Raw genomic sequence first — 11,350 nt, 5'->3', positions numbered from 1 at the left:
GAAAGCATGATCATTGCACTTGCTCGCCTTAGGCTGGCCACAATAAAAGGTCACTCTAAGAGGTGCAGTTTTACTGTATTGGTTTCTTTGTCTTTTAAAAGTAAAGAGATTAAATCCTATTTTTCCATCCTGCACGGGAACCTTTGCATTTTCCAGGATAAGTTTTGACATTTCTCACACCGTAGTAGTATTTGTGTTGAAATTAATAGACCTGAGATATATGTAGTTATGTTAAACACGTATTTTGGGAAGGCCTAAGCAACACTACTTTTATTTTTTGTGAAAGTGGATTCATATTCCTTGACAGAGCAGCAGCATATAGTTTAGTTTATTAGTTTACATATATACAAATGCTACCAAATAATCTACACATAATCAAAAAAAGATCTGATAGAGAATCATAAAACCCTCTGAGGGGCTCAATCGGGGCCCTCTCCAATGCGTAATGCTTGTGGCGATTTTATTCATTTTTGATCTGTTGCTTGTTACCACGGCTATGTCATGAGTAGTGAGTGCCTCCGTCAATCTGTTTTGTGTTTGCCTCTCACAGCTTGATGCTGCTTTGTAATCAAGGTGGCAGTAAATGTGTTGTGAAACATGGGAAGATATTGCTTCTTTGTCATATCTGTTTGAACAATTTGACACAATTAAAGCTTTTACAGTGCCCATATAATGAAAAGAAATCCCTTTTTCTGTGATTTGGGGTGTTATTTTGTGTCTCTGGTGCTTCTACACTCATACAAACTTGGAAAAAAAAACAACTCTAACAATGTTGGTGTGCTTTGCTCCTGATCATTAATCCAGCAGGGTCTAAAGTGACAGCAGAGCACTTAAAGATGGTAATGTTAGAGGAGGAAGAATAGTCTTGCATTGCCAAACCTTCCTCCAAAGCTTTGCAAAGGAGGATCTGGCTAGTCCACACACCAATCCAGAATGGGAGAAAAATGTTCTCTGGTTAATTGGGTTTTCTTTAAACAATTTACAATCATATTGGGCGGTGCCAGAAGAGCCAAAAAGCCACTGCAAAATAGCCTTGGAAAGGTACTTGTTTTGGTGGAACATGTGTACGTTCAAAAGTAGTAGACCGATTGAACAGATAGTCTAGCTAGCTGTCTGGATTAACCCCGCAGAGATCTGAGGAGCAGTTAACCATAGTCCTCAGAAATCCACCGAAGGTTAGAACGCCAACACAAAGAAAGAAGAAGGTGACGGACATCTGAAAACGGACATACGAAAAGAGTGACTTTTCCCGTATTCTGGTGAATCCAAGAAGGGGAACGCCTGGTTCCAGTTATATGGAACAGCTTTTCTGCTTCACTTTGCAGTCACTTCTGATTTATTTGACACTAGAACAGCCAGGGCCCATGCCATTTAACGTTGTGATTTAAAAAAGAAAATAATTATTTCCGTCATTGTACTTGCTAAGTTTCCCTCCTGCCCCTCCCCCCTCCAAATGGATGCATTGGTATGATTACGATACAGCACATTGAAACAATAAATGTAACCTAGAAACTCATTTGGGAGCCATTTCTCATTCACATACACTAATACTTACTTATAATTACTCTAAGGTATGCAGGCCCACCATATTCATCCTGTCAGATGTTTAAATATCAGAAATGAAAGTGAAACTAATCACACTTTCTTTCAGACTATGTCAGTTTCATGTGTGCACTATACACTACAATAATATCAGGAATGCTATTGTTGTGACTCATGAACAAAACACTAAAACTTGTGATTGTGTTTAAAAACTACACATTTTTTATAGGTTGGTGTGGATGTGAGCCATTAGATTGCAGGTTGTGCGATGACTGTGAATGTTCTGCCTTCCCATTCAGAAGTTAGAAAGGGTACTGCTATTTATTGTGCTACTTTTTGCCCCTAGCTACCACCACCTTAATCATCTGTACAAGGCCCCACATAAACTTCACAGACACATAGATACATTATAGAGAGACATCAGATACTTCCACACATACCTATACACATAGCCACCAACACACATTGTAGCTGGCTGTGTATTTTGCTAATCTGTATCTACGGTTGGCAGGGTGCCTGGCATCATGTGCTGTGATGTGAGCTCTGTGTGGGATGGCTTTGCTGTTGAGGTCTGAGAGACCGGGGGTGGGGGGAGGCTAATAAATAATCAGTTGGCATACGAAGAGGCCAATAAATAATCTATCCGTGTATTACTTTTGCCTGATGTGTCAATAAATCAGCTTTATGGATTGTGTTGTGGCTGTCCGTGCTTCTTCTTGTAGTTAACCAAGGACTCAAAATGCTCCTAGAACTTGACCACAAGAAGAAGTTGATGCAAAGAAGCGCATTCCACTCCAAGTGTTGTTCAAGGATGTTTTGTAGAGCAAAGATCTTATCTGCATCCGCCTCCACTACAGCTCCAACCTTGTTTTTGTGTCTGAGCTTTTCATCCACAGTGCTGTCAATCCTGTTCAGGAGTATCCTGCAGAAAGGTTTACCGGGGTTAAAAACAAATGTCATACCTCACCAGGTGCCATGCTTGCTGAGGTTCCCCTTCTTTGGCACTTTTTAGGATGAGGCTTTTTCTCCGGTCTGTCTTCTTTCCAGATCTTAGAGAAAAGATCATCCACCACCATGAAGGCAGCCTTTTGTAGCTCTGATGGAATAGAGTCAATCTCTGTTGCTTTGACACTTTTAATGACCAAAAACAAATTGATTAGGGCAGCTTTAATGAAGGTCTAATTAATCAATTGACTTCTGAGACCTTCTCCAATTCTGCCCCCGGATTTTGCAGATCCGGTGTACTGCTTTCCCTTTTCAGTCTGTTAAACAGACCAAAAACATGAATATGCATCAAAACCTGCAGAGATATTTCCAAGGTCATGTTCAAATGTCTTCACTGCAAAGGAGGGAACACATTATCCACTTAATCAAAAATTCACAAACCCCTATTTGCACATATGCGAGGTTGTGCACAGCTCCAGCCTCAATCAACTAAAATGCTGCAGTCCTGTGCTGAGAAGTGGTGAATTGATATGAAGTTATTTGTGGATATGGCTGGGGGACTTAGTTATCTGACTTAGAGTCCTGCAGTAAATACACAGTATCATGGAAAACATCCTCCATTGCCACCATAATGTATTCATATGTGCTGCGGGCTGCAGTGGACTGATATTGGGCCAGCCCTCTCCACACTGCAGCGCTGGCTTAGTCCCATTCTCAGCTCTAAATGGAGGCCTCTGCCCTGATGCTGGCCACCTGGACACCACGTGTGTAGTGTCAGAAGTGTCCCACGGTTCTGTGGGCTCCATTGTTACCAGCAAATCAAGGCGTTTCTACTGTTAAAAAAAGTTCTGTAGGATGGTTTCTTCAATAATTCATTAAAAATCCAACCAGTTACTTCTGCACTGCAATGAAAAATGACTAAAAAACTTAAAGGTGCCCTGCCACACAAAATAGTTTTTACTTGCATTTTTTGAAATATGTTAGGTCCAGATGTGTTTGTGTTATGTGTTGAATGTGAAAATGAACTGCTACCTCCTCTGTCAGCTGTGGTCACTAAAAAGAAATAAGAGGAGAAATCAGACCAATTGCAACAGCTGGTCAGTCTGATGTCATGTTGCCCGAGCTCATTACTAATATTTATGAGCTCACCCAGTTTCGCTGGGTAATGGCTGCTGATAGCCAGGCTCTCATTGGCTAGCTGTTAGCCAGTCAGAGTGAAGTAGCTTAGCTAGTTGAAGGCAAGGCAAGGCAAGGCAGCTTTATTTGTATAGCACATTTCAGCAACAAGGCAATTCAAAGTGCTTTACACAAAATCAGTTAAACAGATAAAACACAAGTAAAAACAGTTAAAAATCACAAGCATTAAAAACCGGTAAAACACATGAATAGACAGTTAAAAACAAAGAGAAACATAAAACAAGAATAAAATTTACAGTGCAGCATAAGAAATTTAAAGAAATGATTAGTCATTTAAAGAAAGGCAGGTTGAATATTAATGAGAACTGGCAAAAATGGAGCTGAGTATTCCTGCAGGCTTTCTATACCACACTAGCATGGGTTGAAACAAGGTAACCAAGTTACAGAGTCCATGGAAGAACTTCAGACGTTACCACAGAGTATAACCAGACTTGATGCAACTGCCATTTTGGGTGAGTTTAGGAATATGTTAAGCCCCTCAAAAAGGCAATTAATTTGCCATAATAATAATAATTCCTTCAGTTTCAATAGGGCCCTTAGTGCTGTCGGCCCTTATAACAAAAACACAGCAAATCCAAAAACCCATGCAAATAATAACTGTTAAAACATGCGACACATCAACTAATAAAACCAAATAAAAAATACACACACTGCTGAAGCTCAAACTGGGCGATCAACCAAAACATGCAACGTTGGGAACAAAATGAAAAGCTGCCTAAGTTCAGCTTCTGACAGGACTCAGGGAAACATAAATGTCTATTAAGATATCTTTTCACTGTGAGAGATCATGAATTCATTTCAATTCCAGGAGTTACTTTGTGTTTGTTTATTATATAGTAGAGTTTCCTTCAAACTGTATCCTGCTTTAAACAGTAACTTGAGCTGAGCTTCCTGTTGACAACATAATGGAGCGTGAACCTGATGCCTTCCCAGCTGTGGGTTGTAGTTGTCAGTGAGAGAGAGCAATAGTGTAAGTACTGTAAGAGCAAGGGAAAGAAGTTCACAGAGAGACAAGTCTTTCACTCTGTGTGAGGAGTTGAGGATGGGGTTTGTGTGGGTGTGCTTTTAGCTGCATCGTGAGTAAATCTCAATTCTCTCAATTGCATTAATCTTTCCTGACTTGTCTTGTCTTGTGTCTTTTCTTTGAATTTTAGTCCCTCCCACTGAAGATGTGTGGAGAAAAGGTTTAAGGCAAAAACGTTGTTTTCCCCTGAACTGTCATCTGAAGCCATGTCTGTTTCTGACGACCATGGCACAGCTGGATCACAGCTGGATCAGCTTTCAGTCAACTTACAGTGCCTTGCAAAAGTATTCACCCCCCTTGGTATTTTTCTGGTTTTGTTGCCTCACAACCTGGAATTAACATGGATTGTTTGATTTGATTTGATTTACAGAACATGCCCACAAATGTGAAGATGTTTTTTTTTATTGTGAAGCAAACAGATGGTACAAAATAACAAAAAAAGTCAATGTGTATGCGCCTCCACCTTGCCCCCCCCCCCCCCCCCCCCCTTTTCTCCTCAAAAGCTACAGACTCAGAAATGGCACATACTAAGGAAAGATCATTTTGGGACTGGCTCAAGTAGCTATAATTCTGCACCAAGGCTGAATTTTGGGAAAGAGACTTCAGATATGGTATTAGGGGACCACTAAGGTCTATGTAAAAGCATCCAAAAAGCACCATGTCATGAGACTTTTAAGTCTTCCGCATCTCCACCACTGGCTCCATAAGGCTGCGTTCACATTACCAAAAGGTGACTTTCCGCAGGGTTGTGCAGCGATGTCACTGAAACGGCCCACTTGTGGGAGGTCCTGTTGTGTTCTTCAACACCCCAATGTAGCACAAGTAGACTTTATATTTCACAGTTCCATTTGTCTATCAGATTGTTTTCATGGTCTTTGAGTAGAGCTGGGCAATCCAGAGAAAATCAAATATGGGAACCAGAGACTTCACATAAACAAGTACCAATTCATGTAAACCCATTAAAACCTGTTTTGCCTGCGCATGCCAAATAGATTTCACCTGGAGGGCGTAAACATCCAATTACAAAAAGGTAATATTATGTCATTAGAAACAAAGTAGCAGCATGACAAAGCCTTTCTAGATCTGGATATGATTGGATTGGTAGTAGATTTTCATGTAAGGTGGCGCCAAGGATGCATTGAGCAAAGAATGGAATGTAGAGAAGTATGAGAGACAGATGATGCCTCTGGGTCTAACCAACATGGAGTTTCAGTGTGTGTCGGCTTGGACTGCCAGGCGGACAGTGACTGGATATTGCAGGATCAATAATATTGCTGGGAATTTAGTGGTGCCAATCTACCAGCTGTGCAGGGTTTCTGAAGCATTTTTATTTGTGCTGTCATCGATTAAAAAATTGAATCAAGTTAATCATAGTCATGGGCTGCAATAGAATGCCATAATGTATGTAGGAGACAGAGGGAACAGTCTCTACTATATTGGTTTAAGATAATTACTTTAAAAAGTGTGCATCTGTGCAACATACCTGCTGTCAGCCAATCATACGTTCTACTCTTCTTTCAACAAGTTTCTCAGGCAGACTAGTCTTCTGAGAGTTTCAGATGATAGAGGTGACTTCTTTTTTGCAGCATGTTGCCTGCCAAAAAGAACAGTCTCTCACGTGGCACTATTAGGCAGGTGTAGCCAATATGGGCCAGCTAACCATATGCACTTGCTTGTGACAACTGTTGGAATTTAAAATTGTATATGTGCTTAAACATTGTGTGATTTGCATTTTACAGTCAAGCTAAAAGGTAAAAACTTTATTTCAGCATGAATGAAGACATGTTGGTCATGCATTAAGTTTGTTGTTATAAGTATATTGTAGTATATAGTATATAGTATTTTGCAATACTCTGTTTTATAATATAAGATGTTCTGCTACATTTTGTCATAATCCAGCTCTCCTAAATGTGTTAGAAGCAGAATTGATTGTTAGGGATGCTTCCTGAGTCTAGTTTCAGTCTTTCTTTACCCCCACTGATCTTTTCCTGAACTGAGGGTCATAAACTCTCAGTCACATTCCAACTGAAAACACAACGAATAAGCACACACACACATCACTGTGGTCTAAAGGCAGACAAAGGAAGGGGAGAGCTGCGATAGCTTGACCCAGGTAACTTTGTCTCAGGATATCCTATGTAATAAATGGATTCACATTTCAACATCTGAGATTTCGACTACTAATTGAATGGACCCTGAGAATGGAGCGGGATTTAGCTCCAACACGACCGGGTCCAGTGGTCTTTACTAAGTGAAATAAAAGTACCTTCTGCCAATGGCCTCACTTTCGTAGGTTTTGCACCATCGTACAGTTGATGTAGTCTCGTAACAATAGTTCCCCTGGAAGGTAGCTTGTATCATGGGTCGCTGTGGTGATCTCAATGATGTCTTGAAGCCCCTGGTTCTGAACTATGTTGATGGGCCTGCAGTCTGTAGCAACCCATTTAGACCATATCTCAGCATTAGCATCTCTGCTAATATCAGCAAAAAAAATTGGTTCCAAGATAGTACTTCAAACATGCTGCACTTTGGTGGAAGGACAGTTCATAACTCCAATAAGTGCACACGACATCTGAAAGCTTTTTATAATGAAACTTGCTGTTCAGCTGAGCGGGCACCGTCTCCTTTGTCATCATTTAGTGGCGTTCGCCGAGCCGCGTGTATCACACTATGCCCAACCATCCACGCCGTGATAATGGGAAGAAGAGGTTAAGTATTGCGTTACTTTTTTAGATTAATTGCATTCATTAACATGTTAATGGTGACAGATATACAGTATACACTGTATATAATAAAAATGCATAGTTTGAGAGTTTATATGTGCAGGGAAGTGCCAATCTCACAGAAAGTGGCAGCCACAATCCCCTTCTGCATTCCCTGGCTGCCCTCCAGCTATCCAAATACACTCAGTGTTTAAATGGAGGTTCACAGTTTAATCGATCACTGCATTGTGACTCAGATTTTCTGAGGCGGGGGAGCATTAAAGGCATTTCATAAATTCATTATTTAGAAAAATTGACGGTCTTAAAAAACAGATCACGGTTGCGTTTCAAAAGACTGGGCTCGGAGGAAGTTGGGAAGTGGCAAAACCAAGCGCCTTTAAAAACCCATGAACTCTGCTTGTTATACGCTGTTATATGCATTATGCACCACAACCTGTTACCATATTTGCTTTCTGCTAAAGAAATCAGATGTTGGTTAAGTGATAAGTCTCCCTGTTTGCTCATTGCATTGCTAGGGCGTCATCTTTGTTTCAGAGTTGAAATTGTCATAAGTAACTTTTGCAGTAAGACTCAATAAGCTGGGCTGCTAGTTTCCTTTTATAACCCCCCCTTGTCAGCCTTTACAGAGATGCACTTGAAGGCTAACATAGCAGCAAGGTAACCGTACACCACTCTAACACACAGAAACAGCTCCAATGCTAATCAATCTATTCCAGCTGTCAAAAATCAATGCAATTAGCAATGCTAGTGAATAGCCAGTGAAGTGTGTGTGTGTGTGTGTGTGTGTGTGTGTGTGTGTGTAATGTTGTATCCGGGAGTGTGTGCAGTCCTCCGCTTCAACCGTCTCTGATTAACAACAGAGACAGCTGTTTGAAGTTTAGCTACTATTCTCCGCTGCCGTTCATTCCAACATCATAGTGACACTGTAAAAAGCATAAAACAGTCTCAGAAGTGGGTTTATCATCACAGCTGATGTCAAGTAATGCGATTCATACACTCGAGGCGGTCAGCAGCCTGAAAACAAGTGGATACAAACCCCCGAGAGCAGGAGGAGGAATATTTAATAATATTTAAAGTTGGTGAGACTACATATTGTCCATTGTCTCATATTCAGACCACATTTACCTCAGTTTTGCTGTCTTTCCTGAGGATTTGCCTCATTAAAACAGTCGACAAACTTTTTTCCAAAAGTCAACCCACATTTGAATGAAGAGTAGGCTGTGTCTCATACTCCTGGCTGCACACAGTTTCAGTGAGTGGAGGAGGATATGAGCCACCAGCGGTGCACTGTTAGGTTAACTGCAGTGAAGAGTGCATTTTAATGTGGACAAGTCAAGCTTGTTCTCATTTATGCCTGGCTGGCTGCTTGTCAGGGTGCTGGATGGCTGTGGGGTGTTTTTTTTGTGCCAATGATGACCTCACTGAGCAGAAAATCGACTCTAGCTTTCTCTTTCTTGTGAACTAAAACCAAAAACAAACCAAAAAAAACCTTGCAGCTGCAACTGAAGAAACTTTTACTTGTGTGATTGCGTTAGATGTTGCAGGGTTTAACAGTCACTATTACTTATATTTCCTCCTTCATTTGGGAAAACGATTGTGTGTGTGTGTGTGTGTGTGTGTGTGTGTGTGTGTGTGTGTGTGTGTGTGTGTGTGTGTGTGTGTGTGTGTGTGTGTGTGTGTGTGTGTGTTTGTGTGTAGAAGATTGTGGTTGGGTGGGCAAATGCAAAAAAAAAAGTGCCACAGGATTAGCCAATTTTAATGGTGGATTTCAATATCATTTGTAATGTAACACACACCCACACACACACACCCACACACACTCTCTATCCCAGTAAATACTCTCTCCAAGAGATGATCAAAGGAGAATCACTGAGTCTCTGCTGTAAAACATGACAACGCTGCGTGCAGTCAGCTCTCACACATGTCATTTCATTTCCTTTGAACACACCAGGCCATACACACATTGTCTTACACAGAACTCAAACAAAGGAACAGCCCTGGATTCCAGTTGATGTACTAATAACTTCACATCTCAGTCTGTCAGAGAGCCCCCCCCAGCGCAGGGAAGACAAACCCATGTGCACATGCTTTGCCTTTTTCATAACTTGTCCTGTAAATTTTGTCTAATTATGGTTCAAAATAAGGATGGCATTAAAAGAAAAGAAACAAAGTGTCTCCTTTCTGCTTTCTGACTGGAAAAGTTAACCCTCTCTTTAAATTCGTGTTGTTTATGGAGAAGGAGAACTAAGAAATGAGTATATGGAAATCCAACCATGTCAAGCCACGGCTAAGCAGACCGATCACAGTTGTTGCTGTCTGCGTCTGCACGATGTTTAGGGTTGCACGTAAGGCTACGGCATGCGTCAATATATAGAGCAGAAGCAAAAATTGGCCTTATATCTAGTGATGGCCAAATGAAGCTTTGTGAACCAGTGTGTTTATTTTCTGAGCCCACTAGATGGCGCTCTTGGTTTTAAGAAAAAGGCCTTAAGCATTGCAATTCAGTGTTCAGTGCTGGGCCTCAGCCACCCACCTGGGTAACTGGCTCCAGGACTCGTCAACTGATATGTCTTTTCCACCAAGGCTAACCAGGTGCTGGTTCAGAGCTGGTGCTAGTGCCAGTTCGGTGCTGGTTCTACTCGCCACTTATCTAAGAACCAGCTTGATTTTCCACAGCCTGAGAGCCAGAGTAGGGCTACGTCACGTCACTGTAAGTACCTCCATTGTCATAGCAACGCGTCATGACAAACAATAATGGATGATTACATACCCGATACTTTTGCTCCTGGCTTTAGAAATTCCCACTGGAATTCAAAGACGTGCCACAGGCTATTTGTGACCGCTATGGACAGAGGATACGTTCAAGAAGAAAGGGAATTATCTCGCATGATTTAAGTTTTATTTTAATCTTTTGCTAGCTTGCGATGGCAACATCAGTAGCGTACAGCAAAACACAGTTAAAGTGAACAGACGTCCCGGTTTTGACCGGGGCAGTCCCAATTTTCTCGAAAAAAAGCCTATCGGGACCCGCTCCCAGCATCTGACGTAACCGGTTCTTATCTCTAGACCAGGCTACGTTGGTGCTGAGTTGGAACCTGTTTTCTTGGCCCAGAGCCAGGTTTATTTGCGTGGAAAAGCAAAGAACCGGTTCAATTTTTGGCACTGACTCCGAACCAGCACCAGAACTGCCTTGGTGGAAAAGACACATGAAAGATCTCAGTCTGTGAGGGTTGGAAATGACATCTCCAGCAGCATCTCACTGAGCAGGGCTGTGTCCTGAGTCCATTACTGTTCACTATGATGACCCATGACAGCCGTGCCAAGTTCAGTACAAAGCACATAGTAAAGTATGCAGATGACACGACAGTGGTGGGCCTCATCCAGGACAACAATGAGCAGGACGACAGCTTATGGACTGGTCCAACACAAACTACTTGCTCCTGAATGTGGAAACAAAGGAGATCATCATTGCTTTCGGGAGAAATACTTGGTGGAATTTGCCAGCAGCAGCAAGTTCTGTCATCCTTACCACTGTCTACAGAGGCCCAATAGAGAGCATGCTGACCAGCTGCATCGTTTTCTGGTTTGGGGACTGCAGAGCCTCAGACTGGAAGTCTGTATGGAGATTGGCGGGGACAGTAGAAAAGATCATCGGTTCGTCACTTCCCTCCACGCCTGGACTGCTTTACACTTTGTGCAGTTCAATTTACAAAATGATGCTGTTGGTTTATAAAGCACTGAAGGGTTTATTTCCGATCTGCTGCTACATTCTGAACCCTCCAGACGTCCCAGGTGGTCTGGATCAGGTGGGCTTTCTGTCCCCAGAGTTAGAACTAAACAGGGAAAAGCAGAGTTCAGTTTCTATGAGCTAACTCTGCAGGTCCGCTGCAACTCTGTTCTTAAAATCAAGGCTTTTCTT

This window comes from Etheostoma spectabile, chromosome 9 (genome assembly GCF_008692095.1).
Source record: "Etheostoma spectabile isolate EspeVRDwgs_2016 chromosome 9, UIUC_Espe_1.0, whole genome shotgun sequence".
Classification (NCBI taxonomy): domain Eukaryota; kingdom Metazoa; phylum Chordata; class Actinopteri; order Perciformes; family Percidae; genus Etheostoma; species Etheostoma spectabile.
The sequence above is the reverse complement of the archived record's forward strand: the minus strand, read 5'-3'. Positions refer to the sequence as shown.